Source organism: Ictidomys tridecemlineatus, chromosome 3 (genome assembly GCF_052094955.1).
Source record: "Ictidomys tridecemlineatus isolate mIctTri1 chromosome 3, mIctTri1.hap1, whole genome shotgun sequence".
NCBI lineage: Eukaryota > Metazoa > Chordata > Mammalia > Rodentia > Sciuridae > Ictidomys > Ictidomys tridecemlineatus.
In genome coordinates, this window is record NC_135479.1 from 191,586,191 (window position 1) to 191,613,954 (window position 27,764).

At 34.0% G+C, this 27,764-nt stretch overlaps 1 long non-coding RNA gene and 1 other non-coding gene across 4 annotated transcripts in view; one reads left to right on the top strand and one right to left on the bottom strand.

Moving 5' to 3' along the window:
* The window catches only part of LOC120890358 (uncharacterized), a 478,106-nt gene that overhangs the window by 89,902 nt on the left and 360,440 nt on the right, over positions 1–27,764 (top strand). The window contains exon 4 of one of the 3 annotated variants that reach the window (XR_013436969.1): positions 13,461–13,551. The exons of 1 other annotated variant lie outside the window; for it this stretch is intronic. This is a non-coding gene — a long non-coding RNA (uncharacterized LOC120890358). Of the gene's footprint in view, positions 1–13,460; positions 13,552–24,264; positions 24,611–27,764 lie in introns of those variants that run through there. One more of the 3 variants, XR_013436972.1, reaches the window with a different exon arrangement.
* On the bottom strand, positions 19,142–19,250 carry LOC120890470 (U6 spliceosomal RNA). The gene has a single exon (XR_005734684.1). It is a non-coding gene; the product is annotated as a U6 spliceosomal RNA (small nuclear RNA).

Below are 27,764 nucleotides of genomic sequence, written 5' to 3' on the forward strand. Positions count from 1 at the left end.
GGAACTGACATAATATCCCAGGAAATATCCATTACAACTTCATTAGAGAACCAGCAAATGTAAATTTAATTTTTTTAATGTCCTATCAATTGGATTAGGTACCAAAGTGGTATGGTTTAGATATGAGTTGTTCTCTCAAACAATGAGAGGGGAAATGATTAGATTATTAGAGATGGAACCTGATTAGTGGATTAATCCATTGATATAGATTAACTAGGTGGTAACTGTAGGCAGGGAGGGTGTGATTAGAGGAAGTAGGAGGCATGCCTTTGAGGATTATATTTATCCTTGGTGAGCAGAGCACAATCTCTGTGCTTCCCGGTTGCCATTCCTTGAGCTGCTTTCCTCCACCACCCCTTTCCTCCAGATTCTGCCTCATCAGGTGTCCAGAGCTATGGAACTGGCCAACAATGGACAGAACTTCTGAAACTGTGAACCAGAAGACACTTTTCCTCCTCTTAAGTTGTTCTTGTCAAATATTTTGGTCACAGCAACACAAAACCTGATTAAAACACAGAAAAAAAACTTCAGTTTAAAAAATATAAAATAAATTCAGATCTCTTTCCCCATTGAAATGCCTTCTCTTATACTACATTTGCTAGTTCATTATAGAAGAAAATCCTTCAATTCGTACACGGGTATTCTTTAACTCAAACCATTGCTACTTATGATTATAGACCATTAGAGAAGCAGAAAAGTGAATTTTGCATTCACATTACCAGATAAAACCCACCCTAGTTCTCCTATCAATAAAGCAATTTAAAATGGCCTTCAGCAAACTGTATACCATGTATCATTTTTGAGGTGAATTGTTATTGAGAATATGATTATGTAAAGAGTAAACTAGAGATTATCAAATCAAAAACACTCTAGTAAAATAAGCATGTAAAGTGATACTCAGAAGGGTGAAGTATCTTACTTCATTACAACTTCTTCCTGAAAATTTGTAACAAAAAGCCACATTTTCTTATTTTAAGTTTTTTTTTTCCCCTTTGGCTTCTGGACCCATATATTAAAACAAACTAACAAATCAAATACCCTCTTGACAATGAGATGCTCCTTCAGGGGAAGAGAAACTTGGGAATAATAGGAATTATCCGTATAATGGTTACCTTTGTAATAAATTTAAATAATCATCTATTTAACTGATTCAAGAAGTTTCTGACTAGTGTTAGAATTTAAAAAGATATAAAGAGGTATAACAGGAATATTCTTATCAGAATTTTGGGTAGGACTTCTCATGAAGTCTACATTTTCAGTTCATTTTTAGCTCCAGGTTACTTGAGAAAATAGTGTGTGTACAGAAACGAGTTCAGAGTACCCCAAATAGTTTGTAAGTAAAATTCACTCAGGTAGCATCCCCCCCACCCACCAATGACAATCTAGTATAGTAAGAAATGCATTTAAAAATTCTATTTTTCCAGTTTAATTATTAAAAATAAATCCATTTCTTTTCAGAAAGAGTAATGATATTTTTTAGTATGACTTATTATTTGTAATTCCCAGACTAATTATATTTTTTAGTATGACTCATTATTTGTAATTCCCTGTAACTTGGATTTTGAAATCTTCACAAAAGCAAGTTAAAAAAGAGAATGAAAGCTGCAATATGTTTGCAATATCTCTATAGTGTTGCATGAGTGAAATGAGTCTGCCCATTCGCGCTCATTGAGTAAAACTTATTTGTGGTAGTGATATGTAGTGATAAGTGAAATTTTCTGTAGCTTTACTGCTGCTTAGAAAAGTGCTTTTTGTCAACAATGGCCTTGTATAGAATTAACTAATTTTTATATTTACATATTTACACTCTCCCCGTTGCTCCCACTGGGGATTTTACCCCAGGGATGCTTAACCATTGAGTTACATCCTCAATCCTTGTTTTAAAATATTTTTTTTTTAGTTGTTGATAGAACTTTGTTTCATTTATTCATTTATTTATGTGGGGCTAAGAATCAAACCCGGTGTCTCACATGTACTAGGCGAGTGCTCTACCACTGAGCCACAACCCCAGCCCCATCTTCACTCCTTTTTATTTATTTATTTATTTTATTTTAAGACAGGGCCTCTCTAAATTACTGAGGACCTCACTAATTTGCTGAGACTAGCCTCAAACGTGCAATCCTCTTATTTTAGCCTTCAGACTCACTGGGATACAGTCATGCACCACCTTACCCAGCTTATTTTATTTTTGAAAACTGGGTTATTGATTTAAGAATATTTAAGTTTCCCCTTTTACATGTAAAAAACTGCCTACTGGGGAAGAGCCACAGCATTGGCTAAAACAATATTCAGTTTGTTTAGTTAAATGCCATTAAAATAATTGTTAAATGCCATTAAAATAAACTATTTTCCAAGGCATTTTCTATAAAATGAAGGTTTTAAAGTTAGGTCGTAATTAAAATTTCTTCTAGTTTAACCATTTGTGATTCTATGATAAGTGTTAATTGTATGTGTGAACATAAATCCCAATGTATTCCATAAAGATTAAAAATTAACATCCTATTTCAAAAATTCAAAATAAATAGCTAGGAATTTTATTGTCTCCCAGTGTTAACTACCTTGATTTTCTCTTGGTATCTCCTATCTTTGAGGAATTCCAACAAATCAAAAAAAATATTTTACAAATCAAAATTCAGTACTGAGTTCCAGCATCCTAGTAGCTAAATTATAATGGCTGCTTGGTGTTATTTTCACTTCCTTCCCATATTCATATTTTAACAGCATTCGGAATTTCTAGCAGGCATTTGGTAAGAGTCAGAATTAAAAAGAAGAGAAAAGGGGAAGATGAAACACTATTTTTAACCCTGAGGAAGGCCAATGTGTTTAAAGAAAAAATAAAAAAGCTGACTCCCTACATTTTAGGACATAGAGGATTTCTTCCCATCTCACCGCCTTTAAGAGTTTTTATTACTATTCTTTTTTTATGAATGAGTGCATTATCTTGTATTTTCAGGTTAAACAATGAAAAGTAAAACAGGAAAGTAGTGTTGGAACCAACCCCTCATCCTGGGGAGATTAGGAGATGGGGGTTCCATATCTGGTGCCAGGTACCAACTTTCCAGTGTTGTGTGCTAAATTCCTTGATCACTTTATTATTCCTTAAAATATCTGTAAGTTAAAGAATTTGAGATAAAGGTACTTAAAGTTCACTTTCAACTGTAAAGATATTGCTTTCTGGGTATATTTTCATTATGTTCATTTAAATAAATTATTTTCTGCATGTAGTCTTTAACATTTTAATCCCCAAAGTAATTTTTCAGTACCTTTATCCATATCATTTGGCATATGCTCAGAGGATACAAATATTTCAATATTTTTAAAACAAAACAGAGAGAAATATAAATTTTTGGTGCCACTTTCTCTTTCCTCTAATTTTTTTAAAAAAAATCATTTATAAAGTATTATAAACAAGACTTGCTTTTTAGATCACCTCCCAAATCAGTCAATTTAAAAGTGGGTAATGGCTAATAGCAATATTGCACTTTCAGACAAAACAAACTTATAAAACCAACAAAAACAAAGCAAGAAAACTCTTAATTTAAAAAAATACATTGGAGCTAATAAATCATAAGTGAAAAGCCAAACATGGTAAGTATTTTCACAAGGATAATAAATAAATTGAGATTTTGCTCTTTTACAATCTCTGTTAAGCTGTAATATATACTCTTGTGAAAAGACCCTTCTAAATGTCCTGGAGGCATGAAAGAGGGTGGGACTATTTAGTTAATTTTATATTGTCAGCTCTTTTTTTTTCCATTCTTTCAGTAAAATAAACTGTTTTGCTGAATAAGAGAGTTAAGAAAAGGCCTGAGTGAGTCACTCCAATTTGTTTCCACATTCTGAACAGTCAATAAAGGAATTTATTGCCTCATTAGGCATTTTGAGTAGATTTCTGGAAACCTGGGTGACGTAAGACAGAAAAGTAACCTAGTAAGATGTTTTAAGAACGTTTGCAGCTGAATTTGTTTTTAAAATTGCAGGTTGCCTATTAGACTGGAAGGACACTGTGATTTGTTTTAAGAAATGGTGCCAGGGCAGGTTTCAAGCAGCGCAGGAGGAAACTTGCTGTCTATTTTCAGCAAGTACTAAAAAATAATATAAATACTGGCTTAAAAAATAATGTAATAAAGACTAGGTGATTGGATAAGGGAAGGGGTCTCAGTGACTAGAGCGAGAGACAGCTTCTTCTGAGTGGGAATAATGGAAGTTGGATCACTGAAATGGAAAGTCACAAATAGCCAGCAATGCCCATACATAAGGAGTCTGCCCCTTTGACTTCTATCCTTCTACTTACCTACACTTTGCTTAGCTGCTATTTAGCTCTAGGTTCAATTGTAGATATTTAAAATCAGACCTCCCATAGACAAATAATCTGTAACCATTCTGTTTCTGGTTGTGTGATTCAAAGACTTAACAGAAGTCAAAGGATGGTTGTTTCTTTCCCCACACTCAATGCTTGTAATCCTTCAGAAACCTGTCCTCCCTTCTTTTAAAGTGATTGAAAATTAAATTGGCAGTTGGCAAAGTGCTATTATTTTTTGAATGAAAGAATGTTGATTTTGCTTCAAAATGTAAACAAACCCAGGCAGAAAAACGTGAAGAAGAAATGATTTATTAATAAGCAGAACACACTTTAGACTTGCCTGCCTAAACTTTCTTTTAATACTTTTAACAGATAAACACATTAATCATGAGTAGAATACACCACATCAAAGAAGAATGTAATAAATTAATCATAATCAACTATTAAACAATGATGTTTTAGAGACTTCCCCCCCCACAAAAAGCAGTAGAAATACTGGTTTCCCAGAAGGAGGATACTAAATATGCATGTGTATACATTTATATACATACATGTGAAATTCTATTATACGGAGTTGGGTTTCCATAAATTTGGAGAAAAGGGGAATAAAAGGAGACATAGAAGTTTAATGTGAACTCTTGTTAATCAAAGACAGATTTCTTAGAACTGCTTCATGTTGTTATTATAAAACATTCCAATGTTAGGCAAAATGGTATTCTCATTAATCTCTATCTAATTAACATTATAAAAGTTCTGGATTTGAGACCCTGTCAAATGGAAAGGTCTTTTACTTATATATTCTTTTTGCATATTAATTATTTTCTCTAAAGTAATATGTTATTTTTTAATGATTATTTATTGACTAGGATGTTCATTGAGACTCTACAGTATGGTTTAATTTAACTGTTTAATTAATGGCTACTGAGTGTTGGCAGTGAACAAAGCAAAAGAGAATAACCTCCTCCTTTCCTACAAAGTAGCAAAATGACAAATAGTCCCCGATTTATGGAGTTTAGAATGTGCCTGGTACATAATAGGGACTCAACACATATTTGTTCAATGATTAAGATGCATGTACTAGGGGGAAACAATTAGGATATAATACTAGAATTATAAAGAAGTATATATTGTAATATATCTTTTTAAAAAATCCACACATATAGAACTATGAAGAGGAAGTAGGAAAAACTTTCCTTGGAGGAGTCATGAGACTATTTAAAGTACTGGATGTTCAAGCTGAGATAGCATTCCAACAACACATGGAGTTTTAAAGGCACATTTGAACAGAGGAGGTATACTGGTTTATGGAATGTTTGAACATATTTATTGTAGAGAGAGGTCACAGATCAAAGAGGTGAGGCTGGAAAGGTGCTGGGGCAAAATTACCAAGATATTCTTTAATACCAGGCTAAGTAGTTTAAACTTCACCTTGTGAGTCTTTCCACCTTCATATACTGTAAATAAAGGGGAGCATTTTATCAATAAAGGGAGTGTGAGATGACTCCAATTTGTTATGTGTCTGCTTATTTTTTAAGAGAACTTTTCCAGTTTTTTCACCCATGTACCAATAACAAAAGAAAATGTCTTTACCTTCTAAATCATTTACTTTCAGTACCTAATTTATGATGTTTAAACTGTAGCATTGACCTTATTGAGTAGGCCTTGTCAAATGTTAATCCTCTTCAACATTCCAGACATTGTCATCCCTCTCTCTCTAGCCCTGGCCCCAACTCCTCTCCAATCCTTCAATTTTTAGACATGAAGACCCACTATATGGATTCAGGTGTTGTTCACACCTAACACAAATCTTAAAGGCACATAAAGATAACCAATTTTATAAATAAAAGTAGGAATGACATAGAGAACCAGGAAACATCAGCAGTGAGAATACTGGATCCAGATGACTGAGGTTCAAGTCTTGGTTTTACCCCTGCAATCTTGATCAAGGTCCTTAAGTGTTCCGCAGCTAATCTTTGGAGGTACTGACACCCTCTTTCCTAAGTGTGTTGGAAGAATAAGAGTTAATACAGAATGAAACCTGACCTACATTAGAATGTACATTGATGCAATTATCCTATAGTGGAAGCACTTGGTCCAATCTCTTCCTCCCTCCTGGTGCCTTCTCTCTCACCCCATCAGTGATGAGGCTTCTTTTTGAAATATTCTTGGTCTCTAACTCTTCTACATATTCTCTCTTTGCCAATACCTATATTTTGATAAGATTCAATAACTATATCTAAAGACATATTCAAAGCTCCCATTCAGATAGTGCTATATCACTACTTTTTGTTCTATGCCAGAATTATTACTTGAGTATCTTTTATGTTGTAGTCTTCACATGGTAACTTTTCTCCCTATATCTGCTTTCTACATTCTTTCAAACACATTCTCTCAAGTGCGTGTTTTAGGTCTAGCAGTACAAACAATATTCAGTTAGTCCTTTATCTCAACATACTCTAATTTGAAACAAAAAAAACCTTTTTTATTAATGCTACTTTATAGATTTTATTTTTCTAAGGCTTTATGGATCTTCACAAGTCTTCTCTAGATTAAGATTTAGACTTCCTTTGTAATTTGTGAAGACTGGATGGAGGTTCAGTTAAGTTTTAGAGTTTTGGATATCTTTAACTATTTGTAAGCATAAACTGGCTTAAAAGATCCAATTCTAGACTGGGATAAGAGTTCTGAAACCAAGTTGGCCCTCACTTCATCTAAATGAGACATTTGGGAAACCATTGCCTCTTCTACTAGAACAAACATTTATGTCTTCACCCTTGACCATGGTCTCTTTTTCAGATTTGTTTTGATTATACATAAAGTAAATATTTAAAAAATTTAAAAAGGAAATCCCTGAAAAATGCAAGATATCCTAAAAATGATCTAGGATGTAAAAATCAGAGTGAGGAGCTAGAGGTGTGACTTAATGGTAGAGCATTTTATTACTATGTGCAAGGAATTGGGATGATTCCTAGCACCACAAATAAATAAATAATAAAATAAAATAAGATTAAAAATCAGAATGAAAAAAAAAATGACCAAACAAAAAGTCTGTGATGATTTCATTTTTTTCATTTTGCTGACTTGCCATGGTCACTTAGAATTGAAATATTTTCAGTAATAAAAATATTATTTAAGATATCATCAAGAAAATTTTCATTATTTTATGAAAGTAGCTTCTCTACCTCCTTTAATCAAATTAAGCATTTCAGGGCATTAATGAAAGAAAGGTTAAGATTTATTATATTGTATTTATTCCATGTTGTAGTTGTTCATCTAAATTGAGCTTTTAATAAGCTTTCAGTAAAAATAAATTATCTTTTTCCTAGTTCTTCAAAATATACAGCATTCCAGTATTGGGTCGATCCTTAGGCACTTTAGTTTTATATATCATAAATACTGAAATTCCCCCCCCAACCTCCCCCACCCACACACACACACCGGAGCTAAAATCATCATTGGAAACAGAACAGACCAACAAGTCTAACATATGCACTATGGGATAATAATAGATGTGTCATATAACAAAAAACAGAAAAGACACATTATCTTAAGTAGGGTAAAGTTGTGAGAGAGAAGGAAAATAGACAAAGCAGCATGCCTAGAGGCCCTTTTAGAAAATGTTGCAGGTAAATAAAATGAATTCTTACTGAATAATAAGTGTAATATGTGCAATTTATTGTCATTACATAGAGATTTCATTGTATCTGAAGAGTTCCATGGAGAGCCATTAAAAATCCATTATGGTGTTTTTAGTGATCTGCTCTGTTTCCCAAACCCTAGTGATTTTATGCAGTATCAGACATATAATATGCATTTCTATTTTGTGCCTGGTCCAAATTCTGTATGCTTACAAATAGTTAGAGAAGTGTTTGTTGCTTTGTTTACATTTTTGTAAGGCAAAATGTAGTGATACTTGTTAAGGAATATTCTTATATAAAAACTCATTTTAAAGTTGAATGAAAGTTAGTATTTATTGCAATTACCGAAAGGAACTTGCATTTCCAATAAGAAAGTCTTCATAGTTGCAGTATTTTATTACAATAATTGAATTTTATAGGAACATCACCATTTGCCTTTGGGCAAGTTCATTCCTTTTGCTCTGCTTATAGGGTTGCATTGGCTTCCCAAGATATCCCCATTCTTCCACCTGGAATTCATGCTGCAGGCCTCAGCTTAGATCTATGCATCTATAATTACATTTTCACATAAGCCTTCCTCCCACCAAGACTCATCTTTCCAAGACTATGTGTATTCCTCCACATTGCTGGATTCATGCTTTTACATTCTCCATACACTTTCTTACTGTTCCAATTGTTTCCTCTTCCAGAGATCCATAAAAATCTTCTCTTCTCTATTTATCATTATCTGGATATGTGAGGTTTTTTTTCCTTCCAAATAAGATTATATATCTGCTATGTTGAACTGAATTTAAGCAACTTTCCCACAGTGTCTCTGGTGGAAAACAACAGAAGGTAGATTCAAACTTATCTTTCTTTTGCACCAAAGCTGATTTTTGCATTGAGGTGAATTTCCCTATATGTGCAGCTATTTAATTCTCCTACCTTTTGACAGCAAGTACTCTATAATGAGCATTTTTATCTTTTAGGCAACTATCCCATATCTCAAATCTTCATCTAAGACTTTATGAAAGTCAAATGCAAGGTTCTCCTTTACAGTGTTTTTCCCCAATGTTTATTTATTTTAAAACAGTGTAAAAAATGTATGTTTATTTGTAATTGGAAACCGTGCACTTTCCTTGAAAGCAAAAAAGAAAATATCCATATGACCAGTGAAGGCTCTTTTAGCAAATTTCATTGTATTTTCAAGTTGATCAAAAGAGTAAATGACTTTTTTATGCTTTCCAAGTTTAATTTCTATTTAATGTATTTTATTCTGTGCATAGTTGACAATATTTCTTAGTTTATACAGTTTTGTGTTCTCCTAAAGGATAATACCCATTTTTCTCAGACTATTTAAACCTTCATTGGGAAAAAAGAATCTTCAAAAACATACATAGACTTTGAATTAAATTTAGTCAAGCTTAAGAATGCCAAAGTTTGATAAATTACTTTGAATTTGATATCATTAAAAAGCAATCCAGTTTTAAAAAATTAAAATGAAATAATATGTCTAACAATAATTTCCAGACCCATCTCATTCTTGTGTAGAGGAGTAAATTACAAAGAAAATCTTTACTGAGTCTATAAATATTGAGGTAACTTGTAGAATTACTGACAAGTAATTTAGAAGCTGTTCCATAAATATTGCCCATAGATTGTTTATTATTTTATTTCTAAACTAAATTCCTAAACAATTGAAAAAAAAGCCTTTAGTGATTGGATAATATTTCTTCCCAAATTCAGTTTAAATCTCTATCTAAAATACATTATAAGGCAAGCAGGGTTCTTTTAATATTACTTATGCCAAATGAAAAAAAATATGTTGTTTCTTTTTTCAACCCTTAGGTATTAATTTTGTCAGATTAAAGTGACAACTGTAGGTAATTAAAACAAAATGGGAAGGATGGGGTTTGGTCTTGTGGGGAATACTGTAAAAAAGGAGATAAGGCACTGGTTTACACAAACACAGATACATACACACATAACATCTCAGGATAGCTTAATGCAACTGCTGAGAGAGGGACACAGGTGAACTCAATAAACAAATACCACCATGGACTGGTATGGTCAGAGTAATTGTTGCCAAGGAGGTGAGACTTGAGTGGAGCCTTCAAAGAGGGGCAAGATTTTGTAGGTGGAAAGTACATGACACAACAATTAGGGTTGGAAGAAAATTGAAAATTAAGTTGTGGGCATGACTGAGGGAAGATATATCTGAAGGAAGGATCAGAATGATTAAAATGGAAGCTGCATTCAAGCAACAAAATTTTGGTTTTTATCCTTACCTGTTTCTCACTTTGCACAAGTAAGTTTTCCATTGTTTTTGAGTAAACTACCATGTTTTAATTTCTTTGCACTTTTATCAGTTGTAGGATAAAAGATTTGAATTCATGCAGAAAAATGTCCCTCTCTTTCCTCTGAGGGTCTTACAATTTAGAGGATAGACAGATGTAACTGTTGGATGGTTCATCGTCTTGCTCACAATGGAAACAATATCCTGCCATGCTACATCCTAGTAGTGTTGAGCTTCTCTAGTAACTAAATCAGGAGTGTATGGTTCACTTCTGTATATCCTTTACCTATTCCTGAGAAGCTTGATTTCTCATGTATTTCACGGTGAACAGAAATTTTCTCAGAAATTCTTCTTTTAGCTACTAAGATTGGAGTCTTCCTTTTTATTGGTCATTTCTTGGGGGAAATAAAATATTTGGCCAATATAATCCATTTTTCTCAGAACTATTATATCCTCAAAGTGGTCTGAGCCCTCTCCTTTGACCATCAATAAAGACCACCTTTAGATAAATTGAGAAGATGCCAGATGGGAACAGAATTCTGTGAGTCTCCAGCTTGAATGTGCTTAATCCACACACCCACATAGCTACATCCAACAGAGGTGACCTGAATTGACTCCTTTGATGTCGCATACCATGAATTCCCATAGCAGGTTCAGAACAAAGGGAGCATTTTAAAACATTTTTCTAACATTGCCTTACCAGATATTGACTGATCCTGTCCCAGGAACAGAGATGGTCCCACCCATTGCTCCTGATTTTAGAATTATAAACATCAGTAGGACAAAGACACATGCAGAGGGATACAGTGATTTTGATTTCTCTTGGGTGGTCAAAACACAGCATGTGTGATATTTTTACAAACTATGATTCAGAAGCACATAGTTCTCTAGAGCATTTTGTTTTCATTATGTTGGTGTCAATGGAAACAGTTTTGCTTCCTGATGTCTTACTGAGATGGCCATTTAGGTCATTTTGGGCCACTTTCCCAAGGATACTGCATGTTGCCTGACCCTTATTCCCGAGGAAATAAGTAGGACTTAGATTGACCTGTTGTGGTCAATCTTTCTCTAAGAATGGCAGAAGGAAAAACATCAGACTAGGAAGTCTTCCAGAAATAATAATGGAGAATCTCATCCTGTTGTGTCAACCCCCCTTGTACTTTGTTCTCTGTGTGTTTGGTAGAAAGATTATTTTTGAAGGGCCACTATACTCTAAAAAATATTATTCTGAATTTAGATTTGTTTTAAAGTTAAAGGGGATAAATAAGATCTTATTCTTAACAAGTCAATTAAATCAGCATTAACATTACCTATAGAAGCTTTTGAATGAGGGCCAGTTCTGAATTCACAAATTAACATTTTTTTCTCTCCAGCAGTTTCTTTATATTTCTCATGGTGATGTAAAGATGGGAATAAATAGCAATGTCCAACCGGTGCTTCACTTAGTGACAATTTGATATTATGAAAACCAGATAAAAATAATAAGATGATTTTTAGGAGTACAAATGCCCTTTGTAAAATAAATTTTCTCTTCAAGTTTGACCTATGATTCCTTCAAAAAAAATCTGTTTACTATCAAATTTAATGCATGCGTTTTAAAAAAATAAACATTTCAATCACTTCAATTCTGAGAAAAAAGCACAATGTTTTACTAAAACATTCTCCTATGCATTCATTCAATAATTTAATAAAGTTATACTAATAATGTAATCTACTTTTGTGGAAATATTTTAATGGATATAAGAGGATATAAGCTATTTGATTTGTCTTATTAGAATTCTAAACAAAGGAAAGAGGAATAGGTTAAATAAACCAAGTATTTCTTTAAAAATGACTTTTGCTTTCATTAATATGTGTACATATTTTTGCAATTCAAATAAGTTTAAAGACTAATAATTAAATAAATAAAGCCTTTGATACAACCACAGAATGACAAACAATTTGAATCTTTACTTCTGTAATTTTAAATAACACACATACAACACCCCACGATTCATCAACCGAGAGCCTGCCTGCTTCTTTTTTGGCATGTGTGTTTTGGTAATATCTTGAGAAAGTCTCCAAAGGCAATAAGTATTTTATAGTCTTGCACATTAGGAAATATATTTATTCTATCTTCATATTTGATTGAGTCATTGGCTGGGCATAGATTTAGAGATTGAAAATAATTTTCTTTTTAAAATTTGTGTTTTGATACACAAAAAAAATAAAATTTGTACATCCTAATGGAGTTTCATGTAATCTTTTGATACACATATACATTGTGTAATGTTTGAATCAGATTAAATGTACTTATCACCTCAAACACTTTTCGTTTCTTATGATGAAAATAATATTTGCTTGGAATTTTAAGAGTGGTCTCCCATAATCTTACAGCTTTCACTTTTGTTGAGAAGGCCAAGGTCATTTCGAAGCCAGATGGTTTATCTCCTATATTCTCCCTCTAAACTTCTGAGATCCTTTTTTTCCCTCCATACCCTGAGTTTTATCAGAATGTGTCCTATTGTGGTCTTTCTTCATTGTTTCTGTGGATCCACTTAATTGTCCTTATCAATCTGAAGATTTAGGTTGTCAATTATGAGAACTGTCCTTGTATTATCTCCTTAATAATTTATTTTCTGGTATGTTCTTTAATCTCCATTTCTTGCATTTCTATGTGTAAAGTGTTGAATTACTTCCATTAATAAGCATATAAAAAGACACTTTTCTGTTCTGTTTTTAATTTTTTCTTTTTGTCCATTTACTTGTCATTATCTTGTTTTGGCACTTTCCTTAAATTTTCTTTCTTGTTCTTTGCTTGTTAATCTTTTTATGGCATCCATCTTATTTCACCAAGAAAATATTTTTCTCATATTTGGGGTCTTTATTATTATTATTTCCTTGAAACGTTCCTCTCATTGCATATTCTCTGGTTCTCTGATCTCTTTCTTTCTCTTCACTTATTTTGATTTCTGTTTTCTCCTTGATGGCTTACCAATGATGATCCTTGATTGTCCAATCACATTTCTGAATGAGGCTCTAAGTATCTCATGGGAATCTCTGTGCAGTGGGTAGGTTTCTCTTTGCAGTTGGCTTCTCTTCAAGAGCAGGACACATGAATATATGTATCTGAGGTTATTTTCCACTATGACAGTTATTTACTCCAGAGAGGAATTCTTCATCTTCTATTTGGAGATTTGAACACCAAATTTAGCAAGGGTATCTTAGTTCTCTATGTCAATTTTTGGTCCCTTTTGTGTTATAGATTGTGCTGACTCTGGCTCAAGTTCTCCAAAGATGAAATCTCCAATTTCCTTTGTGGATGAAGAGATCACCAATTCCTTTAGAGTGAACAGGTAATCATAAAGAGTGCCCAATACTCCTCTTAGCACTTCTAAAACTCTGTTTTGAATTTCTGGCCTCAACTCCACCTTGGACAATACCTGAATGTCCCAATATCAAAACTTTTCCTTGGATACTACTGTGTGGATATGCTTTTAAATTTTTTCATCACTGACTCCTATTTACATTTAGTTTTTGTTTCTTCCATCTTGCAAAGGCAAATGATACTTTTCCATCCTCTGGCTGCCTTCACATATGGAGGTTTGGAGTTATAAAAGTCTTCCAATTTTAGTAAATATTTGAGTTTGTATGTAGGTTGATAATGACTCCTAAAAATATGTCCAGGTTTCCCATACCTAGAAACTGTGGATATTATCTTATTTGGGAAAAAAATCTTTATAGATATAATTCAGTTAGGGATTTTAAGATAAAGAAATTTTCATGGATTAGCCAGGTGAGTCCTAAGTGCTGTCGTAAGTGTGGGGTAAAGAGAGGTTTGATACAGTAGAGGAAAGGTGTTTTGAAGATACAGGCAGAGACTGGAGTAACATGGCCACAAGTCAGTGGATGCCATGAAATACAGGGGCCACCGGAAGCTAGGAGAGGCAAGGAGAAGGTTTTCCTCTGGAGCCTCCAGGGAAAGCATGGCCCTGCCAAAAACTTGATTTTGCTCCAGTGAAGCAGATGTTAAACTTCTGCCCTTTGGAATAGTAGGAGAATTTCTGTTGTTGTAAGCCATTAAGTTTGTGGGAATTTGTTATTGCACCACAAGGAAAAAGCACAATTTGTACTGAGTTTCTTTTTCTTCATTATGTTTTGTGATGTTGTTTTTGAAAGGAGAAAGAGGCAGAAATACACTTATTTCACCTTCTCAAAATTGAAATCCTTTTATTCTTCAGTGACAGATATTGTTTTTCAGAACTTTTTCCTTGCTGTAAGTATGGTGTCTACTTTAGAAGTATAGGTGTTTTAATCTGTGAGGTGAATAGAGAGCCTACATCTTAGGAACAAATCTTTATCCCTCACATATCAGATAGAGCACTAATCTCTAGGGTATATAAAGAACTCAAAAAGTTAAACCGAATCAATAAGTGGGCCAAGGACCTGAACAGATACTTCACAGATGACATATAATCAAACAACAAATACTCATTATCTCTAGCAATTAGATAAAGCAAATCAAAACCATTCTAAGATTTCATCTCACTCCAGTCAGAATGGCAGCTATTATGAAGACAGACAACAATAAGTGTTGGCAAGGATGTGGGGAAAAAGGTACACTCGTACACTGATGGTGGAACTGCAAATTGGTGCAGCCAATATGGAAAGTAGTATGGAGATTTATTGGAAATCTGGGAATGGAACCACCATTTGACCCAACTATCCCTCTCCTTGGTATATACCCAAAGGATTTAAAAACAGCATGCTACAGGGACACAGCCACATCAATGTTTATAGCAGCACAATTCACAATAACTAAACTATGGAACCAACATAGATGCCCTTCAACAGATGAATGGATAAAAAAAATGTGGCATATATATACAATGGAATTTTACTCAGCAATAAAAGAGAACAAAATCATGGCATTTGCTGTAAATGGATGGAGTTGAGAAGATAATGCTAAGTGAAGTTAACCAATCCCAAATAACCAAATGCTGAATGTTTTCTCTGATATAAAGAGGCTGATTCATGGTGGGGTAGGGAGAAGGAGCATGGGAGGAATAGACGAACTTTAGATAGTGCAGAGGGGTTGGAGGAGAAGAGGGGGGGCATGGGGTTATTAATGATGGTGGAATGTGATGATCATTGTTATCCAAAATACAGGTATGAAGACATAAATTGGTGTGAATATACTATGTATACAACCAGAGACATGAAACATTGTGCTCTATGTGTATAATAAGAATTATAATGCATTCCACTGTCATATATAAATTTTTTTAAAAAATGAAAAAAAAAGAAGTACGGTTTTTTTTCCCAGATATAAAATTGTAACAGTGTCTTCATTTATTCCTCTCCTCTTTTCATGGCATTGTCTCCTGTAGAATTGATCTTTTATTTTCCTTTCTTTCCTTTTCTTTTCCAATAATCTAGTAAACCTATCCAAAATGAGACAATGTGATGAATTTGGGTAATACATGAATGAATGAAACAGTTTTGCTGCGTTTCATGAGCTCACCATTAATTGGTATTCTGTGGTCTCCAAACATACACTGATTGGTAAATACTAAGAGAATACATCAAATTATGATGGGTTTCGTGTGTTTAAGCATGAGTAGTAAGGAGCTTATATTTTTATTATTTTAGAAATGAGGGTAAATAGGGGTATTAGCAGAAAGATGGCATGGTACTACTAGACTTTTTGAAAGGAAGGTCAAAATGAATTGTGATTGCTGCACTGCTTAAGAGAAGCTAGGAAATCAGGGAGGGGGCTTTCATAAGAGAACAGTCGATGAAAGTGAACCAAGTCAAAACAGAGCTGCTGGGAGAATGAGATCAAGAAATAAATCTGAGCAACACTGGCAGAGCAATGAAATTTTTCACCATCAAGTGGAAGTTTTAAGTGTAATGCAAAAATCACAGAGTGCAAGGGATGCCAGGGAGAGGAACCCAACCAGGTCTGGACAGGGACAGAGCAGATGATACCTGAGATGAGTGCTCTCAGAAAAAAAGAATTAGAAAAGAAGGGAGGCACAGAAACAGGTTGCGGCAGCAGGGGTCTCCCAACACCAGAGATGCCTTAAGAAAATTCAAGTACACCCGAAAGAAAATGGCTCCTGATTTGCTTCACAATTGCTGGTAGAGTTGCTGGTGTAACCAGTCCAGCAAGAAGTGAGGTGTGAGGGAAGCAGCCAATGGAACCCTCTGGTTAGCATTGCCTTCTCTTTTTTCCTCTAAATATCTTTCATACAAAACTTTCATACAAAGCTTTATGCCTGGTCTCTATGTTTACAAGTGTCCTGTGACATTTTTTTTTCCTTAACTTCTTTTTTTCCCCTGAATCAAAGGAAACAGGAAAAGAATTAATTTTGTAAAGTATAATCTATGTAATAGCTTCCAAATTGTTTTAGCTTAGATATTTATATACTTTTCTGATCACATGTTGTCGTTAGAATCAATTTTGTTTCTCTAAAAGCTTTAAAGTTAATGAATTTGACCATGAATGGGGGCAAAATGGCAAACAAGAAAACAATTACCCAATCAAATTAAATAGCAACTAAGATCCGAAAAACAGCTCTTTATTGAAAATTTTAGAATTAGAATCATAGCACTTTATTTGTTCTGTTAACTGTAAGTTTAGTTCTGACCATTTGGATGTAGAATCAGGAAAGCAGTATGCTGCCCAAGATTTAACTCTTTAGGTTTTTCTAACTTGATAGGTAGTATTTCAGTAACAGCATAGGTCTACACAGTCTCAGCAGTATAACCAGGCTGGCCTGAGAATCAGTGGTTTGAGAGTATTAACTCAAATTCTGTGGCTCTGATTCTGGTAAGCTTGCCTTTCTTGGCAATAACCTTTGATGGAGAATTTCTCCTAGGTAGTCCCATATATCCTTATCTAAAACCTGGTAATAGGAGGTAAATATAATCCTCACATATACTCTATTTTGTGTAGGAGTTTTCAGGACCAATATTTTACCCATATAAATATAACCTTGCTACCATAAGATTTTTGGCTCCAAAATCGAGGAGACTTTTGGAAACGAGGAGGGTGTAAAGGGAAAATTGACTGGGGAGGCTGAACTTTCCATACTTCTCAAGCTGCAGCATGTAACATGTTTTTCACTTTCTGCTCATGTAAGACTCAGTTGATCTCAAAGACAGTTCTCTTGGCTCTTGTTCTTGGCTGGACTCTTTTATTTTATGTGGCTATTACATATTTGACCACACTTTGCCTCTAATTAAGCCTCTAATTTATTTGTCTTGATTGAATTTGTTACCACTCTACCTTCCTAAGGCTTTTTCTGGGGCCCAGGTAGATGTAGCCACCTGACAGCTGCAGCAATGACTTGAATGGATGGAGTCTGTTTACAGTGTGGGGACCATGCATCATTCCAAGGATGATCAAAAACAGGATTCCAGTTTAGCTCTGGCCTTACAAAAGATCCTCCCTTGAGGAATGCACACTTGCTCCTTAAAAACAGCTTCCTAGGACCAGACCTGAGCTTTTACCTCTTCTATGCAAGACAGGCAGCCTATGTTTTTACTTTCCCCCATGTGTGCCTTTTCTCCATTCTGGTGCATTTTACTTCATTTCTTTACTTCTATCTGAATCAAACTAATACTTTCCACCCACTGCAGCTTTTCCAACCCTATGTGCCATTACCTCCAGGGTGTAAGATCTTCTTCATTGTGCTGTAAAGTGTCTACTTAAATGGACCTAGCAACGCCCTCCACAGCCATTCACAAGAAGGCTTTCCATGCCAGCCCTTCATGAGCTATGCCCTCTCTTCCTTCCAAACTCTCGTTCTAATCTTTGTAAAAACTTTAAAAATTATGTAAGTTCCCCTCTCCCTATCTCTCATCTCCATATTTGCTTCCTTTATATCTGTGTTTTCTGTTTTACAAAGATCTTTAAAGGACAGCACCCAGACTGCATTCTTTATATATTTATACAAATAACAGAAGATGTTGAACTGGGTCCTTTTCACCCACCTGTCTTCTTAATTCCTGAGAGTAAGATTTTTGCCTGTGCATTATGAGTCCTGGCTCAGCTTCCACTTTTTACTGGTGACCAAGCTCACTGCACTGTGTAGTTTTTATCTGTTTGCTTCCTTCTTGTTTCTATTTCCTTCATTTTTTGCTTTTATTTTTTTTTTTTAAGTGATCTCATTGAATTCCCTACTTGTTTACCCCGTTTGTCCACCCACATTCTGAGCTGTAGTAAGATACTTTCTTGCTCTCCTGCTGTTGCCTCAATCCTTTGGGACCCATCCAGACAGGGAGGGTCTCAGACATGAGTTATTTTAGATGGTCTGGGAAAATCTAATTAAGGGTCACAGTAGTAGATGCTGTGGGAGGGCATTTGTCACTGATTGAAAAAGATGACTCTTGCCATATGCTCTCAAAGCAGAAACAAAGGCTTACTGCATCCATGAACATGGTTTTATATATGTATTTTAAAACCTTTCCTCTGGGTCTGCATAACAGGACAGGAGTAAAGAAACAGAGTAGTGAAGAAACTTGCAAAGAATTTTATTTGGAAAGAATCCTGCTAAGTACTGTCTAGCTAGACTTTGGAGAGTAAATACCCTCAAATAAGATGAGTGCTTCAAGATTTGTGATAAAAAAATTGATGTGGTTGATAATATATCTAAGCTGTAACAGCTACTTCTCCTTTGGATTAATGTTTTCCTTTTGTTAAAAATACATTTAAGTGTTTTTTATTAATTTTAGAAAGAAAAGCAAAAATCTATGATTCTATCATACAAAAATGGCAATTGCTATCAACATTTTGACACTTGATTTTTGTATTTGTTTTTTTTTTTTTTTTTTTTTTTACAAAATCAGACTCATACATTGTCTGGAGTCATACATTGTATGAAACTGGGATTTGTTGTTTGTTTATTTGTTGATATATATATATATATATATATATATATATATATGGAATGCTTCACCAATTTGCATGTTATCCTTGCACAGGGGTCACAATAATGTTTTCTGTATCATTCTAATTTTAGTATATATGCTGTGGAAACTGAAGTGTTTTTTTTTTTCCTTCCTGTTTTTACTTACTTAAAGTTCACATCTCCTGACTCTTAAATAATCACTACATGGATAAAATATAATAGAGCACAAGAATTGGTCTATTCCATTTCCAGTTTTGTGGGCAGTTACAATGAAAGAATTTTGGTATAAGATTCCTGGGAATCGCTCCCCATCTCTGGGTCTCTGGGTAAGTGTCTTTCTCTCTGAAAGGGCTTTTCTCCCATATGTTATCATATTGGACTCTCAGAATAAACTCAGATAAATGCTCAAATGTCACCGCATCAGAGACATTTTCCTGAGCATCTATCTAATATGTCATATCCCCTCGTTCTGAATTGTTTGTTTTCTTAATGGTCAATCGCATTTCTTCCTCTTAGAATATAAGATAAACGAGGCAGCAATTTCCATCTGTTTTGTTAAATACTTTATCCTCAGTGTCTTAAATAGTGCCTGTCACATATTAAGTGATATATACTTGTTCAATGAATAGATAAATAAAAACCACAAGAATTTTAGAACATAAATATGAATTGCTTCCTGGAAATCTTGTTTCAATTTATATACTCTTTTTTTTTGGTACACAAGATTGAACCCAGTGTTGTTCAGCTACTAAGCCACAAACCCAGGCCTTTTTGTATTTTATTTTGAGACAGAATGTCACTGAGTTATTTAGGACCTCAATAAGTTGGTGAAGCTGGCCTCAAACTTAGAAACCTCCTGTCTTAGCCTCTCCAGTCCATGGGATTACAGGGGTGTGACACCAGGTCCAGCTTAATTTATATACTCCTAACTGATGTATGCTATTATCACAGAAGAGCCCACTTTGGATATTAAAGATATAAAATAAGAGGAAAAAGTTTTGGTTCATTTCTTCTTTGAATAATATGTACCCCTTCATTATCCATGTTTTATTAAAATACACAAAAGCTTGTCTGAATTAACTGTGTTGGATGGAATTTTTCATATTTTTATAAATAATTTCTCTTTTACAATAGGCATTCAGATTTCCCTTGTGCTTTGTGACATCTTAAATTTTAAAAATGTGTTAAATTAAATATTTTAATATTTTTCCATTGAGATCACCTATATTGTCATAGATTATAAAAATTTCTAATTTTTTATCATGTATTTTACTATTATAATTTTTAAAGTACTCTTTCTCATTCTTACATTATTTTTTATTTATCCACTGTAATCCTTGTTCTTTTATTTTTAAAGTAAGTCATTTTATTTCATAGTCTTGTATTATTTTAATCCATTATCTTCTTCTTTTCCTGTAAAACAGGGTTTTTATTTATTAATTAATTTTATTTAAAATGCCTGTTTTTGCCTATTTTAATAGATGATACATTTACGGCTCTCATTTTTTTAAAAAAAAATTTACTTTTACTTCATTATTTATTTTTATGTGGTGCTGAGGATCAAACCCAGTGACTCATGGATGCTGGGAAAGCACTTTACCACTGAGCTAGCCCTACTACTCTCCTTTTGATAATATTCTTATCCTATATTTTGCTACAATCCCTCATTTTATATTTGTTTTTCTATTTGCTCAAATCTCTGGATTAACCTAATCTGTCCAATGTCATGTTCACAGCCAGATAGCACTTTGTGTTTCCTTACCATTCTCTTCTTGCTGGTCTCATCTCCCTACATTATTCCTGCTAGGTGATGTTTGTGTGCAGACTGCCCATCTAGACTGGGAGCATGCAAACAGTTTAACTTTCCTCCCTAAAGTAAGGTAGTCTTCTTAATTCCTAACCTTGTTTCACAAGCATGAAAAAGCTAAAGCTCCTAATATGTGCCTCTCTCTAACATCTTTCTACGTCTGCTACCTTATACATTGTTTTACTAATTTTAGGGAATACAATGTGCTGCATAACATTTCTCCCTGTTTTCAGGTTCTAATAACCAAGTAGAATGAGATGGTAATAATAAAGGCACCTTCTATATCTACACAATATAACTATGACAATCCAGACTTTTCTTAGAACAGGTCCATCAATCTGTATTGTAGTTAGTAAAGGAATATTAAAATACTTTTTTAGCTTCCAGGTTGACAGCACTATCCTATCCACAGTGTTGGAGGCTACCTGTTGCTTTTCTTAGTCAACATCATTAGGTTGAACAGTGATAAATAGATTGCCCCTATTAATATTCATTTTAAAGATTGTTGAAGATTGTAGTTTAAAAAATATTATTAAGATCAAATTAAGTCTGTGGATTACTAAACATGTCTTGGAAAAACAGATGATTTTCTACTTTGGTTTTTTTTTTTTTTTCAGTATTAGGGATCAAACCAGGGCTTCAAACATGCTAAGTAAGAGCTTTATCACTGAGCAGTAGCCCTAGTTTGACAACAATATTTTTCAAGCCTTTTATTTGAGTTTGTCTCTTCCTCTGTCTAAAAGTGACTCTTGGCTAGACTCAGTGGCACATAACCTGTAAGCTCAGCAGCTTGGGAGGCTGAGGCAGGGGGATTGTAAGTCTGAGGCCAGTTTTGACAACTTATGGAGACTGTCTCAAAAAAAAAATTACTTTTGGATGTAACTCAGAAGCAGAGCAGAACACCTTTAGATTCAGTCCCCAGTACCATAAACCAAACCAAAGCAAAACAAAGTGACTCTCTTTCAAAGCATTGCAGATGATTAAGGATAAATGTATGTATATATTATATAATTAGAATAGAAAATATCAACATGACATAAATAGCCAATTTTTTTGTTATTATATAATCCTTAGAAATTATGTTTATAGTTTCATATATACATGTTGCTTCCTGTCCCCTGGAATCACTTTTTAATTGAAATTAATTTTTAATTTTTTCTATTTATTCTAATTTGGCATCTCTAAATACAAGTGATAGGGTTTTGGTGGCAAAATTATCTAGGCTATTGAGATATTTTTCAAATTAGATTAATTTAGCAGAAAATGATATGCAACATTTGATTAAATTATGACAGCACCTAAAGTAGCGGAGTTTTCCTCATAAAATGATGATGGAAACTCAGGTGAGTCAAATTGACAAACTGATCTTCAGCAGCATCCTGGTGGTGATCATTTCAATGTGAGGCACCAGACTATTCCAAAGGGAGTTATTTTCATAACCTATGTGCAATTCAGGAATGTCTGTGGCCATAAAAGTACATTATAGACTAGGAAGTCACTGAAAGCCTTTCAAGTGCTGGTGCATGTTTTGTTTCATGTAGCTTTTAGTGGCCTTTCTGCATTTATCAGAAAGTTCTTTGTTTTGTGCCTGCAGAAGCTCTGTTACAATGGAGGCCAAATTCTGCCAGATGCTGAACATATATGATTGCACACCTCTACTGTGGAAGGCCGGGGGCCTGGTTCACTCTAGGTTGTTCATCTTGAACGAAAGAAACAGAAAAACAAGTGTGTTCTTGGTGACCTATGAAAATGCAACTTAGAATGACTAGATGACACTGAAATGTAGACATTTCTGAAGACGTATTATTCTTTTAGCAGTAATTAAATTTCTTGATTTTCTACATATCTGTTAGCTAAAGAGCCCAAAGTGTTTTTCAATGATGCCTGTTTTCAATATCTGAAAGTCTTAATTGATTTGAATCACTAAAAGATGTCAAATAATTATTATTCTTTATTTTTAAATTTTATTTAGAAGTGGCTTCCATGTGTTTATTCCAAACCTCTCAATGACTTCTCCCCTGCTAGAAACTGCTTTTAACATTTATTATGACATTCTCTATTATTGCCATTTTCAAAATTGACATTAACACCCAAATTATTTTGATTTGGTCACTATTTTCTATCACTTGGCTTATTCATTTTTGGATTTTTTTTGGTTCATCTATTTTATTTATGTCAAATAATGCCTGATTTGAGGATAATTCAATTTGCTAAGTAAAGGCTAATGAGATGGAAATTCCAAGTTCAGCATCCATATGGAAGCTAGCCATTCCTGCATAGTACAGAATCAGACGATTGCCTTGGACAGCTTGTGGTATCACCCAACAAATGGGAGAAAATGTGAATGTGGCAAATCCATCTGAGTGATGGCCATTTGGGGGTGGGAAAATTGTCTAATCCAATCACTAGTAAAGCATATGCTTCTTAATTGGGTTTTATTATTCAGAAGAATGGATTTGATTTGAAGTAAAATTACCTGATTTTTTTTGTCATAGATTAATTGAAAATAATGGTGGCTATTATTTTTAAAGCATTTTGAGGAACACGGAAACTTAATGTATAATATTTTAAGGGGAATTGTGATAATAAGATAGCATGTGATCTTTAAAGAGTTTAACATAGCTATTCCTAAGTATTCCTACACTTTAAAAATGATTTCCCAAAGTAATGTCATTTTTAGTTTCTTAGGCATAGATAACTTTGTTTATAAGTGTTCAACTTTGCAGTTAAATATTATAAGTGAGTATTCTTTAAAAAAACTTTAGAACCCAAGTGATATTATATGTATCATATATATAATAATATCATATACAAATATATTTCTTAGTCTGTCAATTCTATATTTTCTAGTTGATACTGAATACAAAAGAAATGCTTTGCTGATTTGTTGTAAATATTCTTTGATCCAACATGGGAAATATCATTCTGGATTTTTAAGAGAAAAAAATAGAAGTCAGTGAATTAAATAATAGCTACTATTAAAAGATACTTGGAATTTTACCTTTGGTATTTTTCATATCTTTAGCACATTTTCTATTAAAAATGTTTCTGGAGTTCAGTGTGCTTGGTTTTGGGTCTCTAAGCTGTAGTAAGTAGCCTTGGGACCCCTGAAGGCACACCCCACACACTTATGCTGTGTGACCTAAGGTCACAAGTAATGGCTGCAAGCTAATTGATTGAGAAAGGCTTGTCTGGCAGGGCCTCTTTGCGTCCTCCCTGTACATTCCTAAGTTCTGTGAAAGAGGCACTAGCAGCTCAGCCTAGCAAGGAAGGAAAAAAGAGAGGAAGTCTCTGCGTTCTGATTACACCCTGAATTCCCTTGTAGTGAGCTTGCTTCTCTCCACCCACTTCTTACTGAGAACTCTTTAACTTGACGGTGAACAACTTAAAACTTGATCCTGCAGGAGTTACCTGAAAGTGATTTTGAGTATTCATTGAATCGAAAGAACAAATCACCTACTTCAGGCGGTGGGAAGCATATGGAAATTATATTAGAACTTCAGCAAAGTGCACAGCTGCATAATACAGAAGCCGGCACTCAGATTGACAGGCAAATAAGCCAGCTTGTGGAAGGGGCCTCTGGGTGGCAGCTCTGGGCTTTTGGGTGTTGGACAACTATAGGCAAAACTGAAATGGAACAGGGGCAGAAAATAGCACACTTTTACTCTACGCAACTGTTGCTTTCGCATGGTGAGTGCAGATTTAAGATATTACTTAAAATATACTTTCTGTGTTGTCAAACAAGTTAAATTTGTTGTGCTTTGAGGGAAATTGCAGCAGTAGCACTACTTAGGAAGTTCTTAGGTGATATGGCTTTGTTTCTGCTTGATTTCACATGAAACTTGGCGATAGGAACAGAGAAGTTCGGTGTTTGTATTGTCCTCTGTCATTTTTCTTAAAATTGTCCTTTTGTTTAAATCATGCTTCTCTTCAACCTGAATCAATATTGTTTTAGGCAAATCATGTGTGGAGTAGATGAGGAAGGAACACCAGTGTGACAGAATATTTGTAAACATTTCATTTAGTCCGACTTTGTGTCACTTGTCCACGGCTTCATGTTTTGCTGCCTTATCTCAGGAATATACAGCACAGAGTGTATGAAAAGAGCTTTGTGTGAGAATTCCTGGCCAGTGAAAGGGTCAGGGCCTGTGTGTTATCTGCCTGCCAGCAAGACTCACTGGTGTGCCCTCTTATTTTTAACATAAAATAGGAGAAAAAAAAAGTGCATCTTTACATATTAAAAATAAGTGTGTTTTGATTCCAACACTTCCCTTCTTGTGGTTTATGTGTATTATTCCTGGCAGAGGATTGTTTAAATTTCTTTGGGGCAGCAGCATGCAAGCTTCTTTTGTTTCTTTTTGTCTTGTTTGCTCACATTTCATTGTAGAAACTTTGCACATATTTAGAAAAAAGAAATCACATTGAAATAATACTTCAGTCGTTTTAATTTCAGTGCAAATATTTTGCAAGTTAGTAAGCTCATGTTTTCTGGTAAAAAAAAAATAATACTTCAGAGAGTAAATTGTGCTAAATTCCTATTTTAATCGTATTTAGAATCCTATTTTAAATGTGCTTCTTGTTAAAAAATAAAAGTCAGAGTCTACAGGGAGTATTCCTAGAAATGTTAGTAGAAGACAAATGTTTTTCTTTATAAAACTGCAAATTCAGCATTGCAGTTTTAATAAGTGCCAAAATATTATCGCTGTGATTGACTTTTGTTTAAAAAGTTTTATTAACAAGAGGACTGCATTAGATGTTACCAAATGAAATGAACTGAAAAAAAAAATGTGTCTTTCACACCACTGATTTGGTAAAACACAGAGGTTTAAGGTTTTACTGTTTGTTTCATATGCATTTAAACTTTGGAAGAGCAACTGTGTAATACAAATTTTGTATACTGATTTCAGAAGTAAAATTCACTACAGAAGCCTCGTTATATTTTTAGATTTATAACTTTTGTTTGCTAAAGTTAATTCATAAACTGAAAGTTTCTTGGAGTAATTGTGCGGCTATAAAACAAAATAAAGGGAGGAAAATGTTTAAGGAAGAGTGAATGTGATTTCAGTTATAAGGTAATTTTGAAGGAATACTTAGCTCTTTTGTAAAATTTACGGAAACCTATCTGTTGGCAGAACTAAGTCATGGTCTTGACTTTTCTACAGAAACTATGTATAAGAAAGATATTTTAGAACTATTTCTGATTAGATTCATGCTTCCTTCAACAATTGTAAAATGTGACTGACAAGGCTTTGTCTAGAAGAACAAGTTCATTATGTCCTCCTCACCTGTTAATATTCATTCTTTCTTACCCACAGTCACAGTGTCTAGTTGTTTATTAGTGTTGCAGAGAGGTGAAAACGTTTATTTTTAAGAGAGAAGCTGTTCATTTATATGCACCTTTTGAACTTTTAAAAATGTTGTTCTTCTCAAAATCCAAGTGTTTTTAATAAGGTCTTTTGTTAGACTCTTAATGTGAATGGTCAAGAAAGGACATATAATTGTTTTGTCGTTCTTTTAATGTATCTCCATAAAAGAAATATTAAGATGCAGCTGAGGATTTGACAGGCTCTGCTAAGACATCAGTCTTTGAAAATCAAGATTGCAAAACAACAGCAACAACAAAAATGTTTACCCCTTACCTAGTTAGAGACCTGAAATTAAGGGGAACTTTATTATTTTTCTTGGCTATAAAGTCCAACCTCAACTCAGGAAGTTACTGTGTGATGGGAGGAGCTACAAGAGTGAAGTTCTCTCTAATGGAATTACCAGAATTGTGACAAACAGTAGATCTGCTTCTTAGTGTTCCTAATATTTAATCTTTTTTTTTAAAAAAAAAATATTGATTTGTTCTAATTTGTTTTATGTGACTACAGAATGCATTTCAATTCATTGTACACAGATGGAGGACAACTGTTCATTTTTCTGATTGTAGACAAAATAGAGTTACTCCATTCCTGTCTTTATGAACCTAGGGTAATGATGTCCATCTCATTCCACCACCTTTCTTACCCCCATGCCTAACTTTTAATCTTAAACTTCCATCTTCTAGCTTTACTGTTTGTGTTTACTTGTTGGTTGGTTACTGAGATGAAGACTGCTTTTAAAAACTGAAATCAACCACAGTGATATTTTAATACCATGATTTTAAGAAGGTATATGTCTTTTTATGTAAGGCTAATTTCCCACAGGTGTTTGTGCATTTCATTAACAGGAAACAGTAAATGTGTGTTCACAAATTTATATATAGTGACCTTTTATTTACATATAAGCATACATATTCACATGCACTCATAAACACATATCCTTATTTATACCTCTAATATCTTGAAGCAACATCCTTCCTTCTTAGCCCCATACTTGCTTTTAAAGACCTATATAGATTAAATGAAGCTAAAGGAAAAGGATCTTCTGACTAGAATTCTAAATAAAATGAGGGGGGAAATATGCTTCACCAATGATGTGAAGAGTAGTACCAAGCCCTTGCTACAGAAGTAATATCTGTCATGGATGCCAAGTCATTTCTTTTCAAATGTATTTGCTCCCATGTTGAAGCAAATTGTCCATCTTATGTCCACCAGAGTGGTGTATGTGTAGGTGTGTGGGCACTTAGACGCACAAATGAGTTCACATGGAAAGTGACAGAGTAGCCTGGACATATGCTAAGCCTAGGAAACTGTGTGATTGATTTCTTAATTCTAGCGGTCACTAAATCCCAGTTTCTGTGTGTACACTTGTAAAATAGACATCTGTTGCTATAAACTTGTGTCTGCTCTGTTATTTCCATGCAATTGTATTTCTGTTTCAATGACATTGATCAATTTATTTCAAAGATTATTTATTCCTT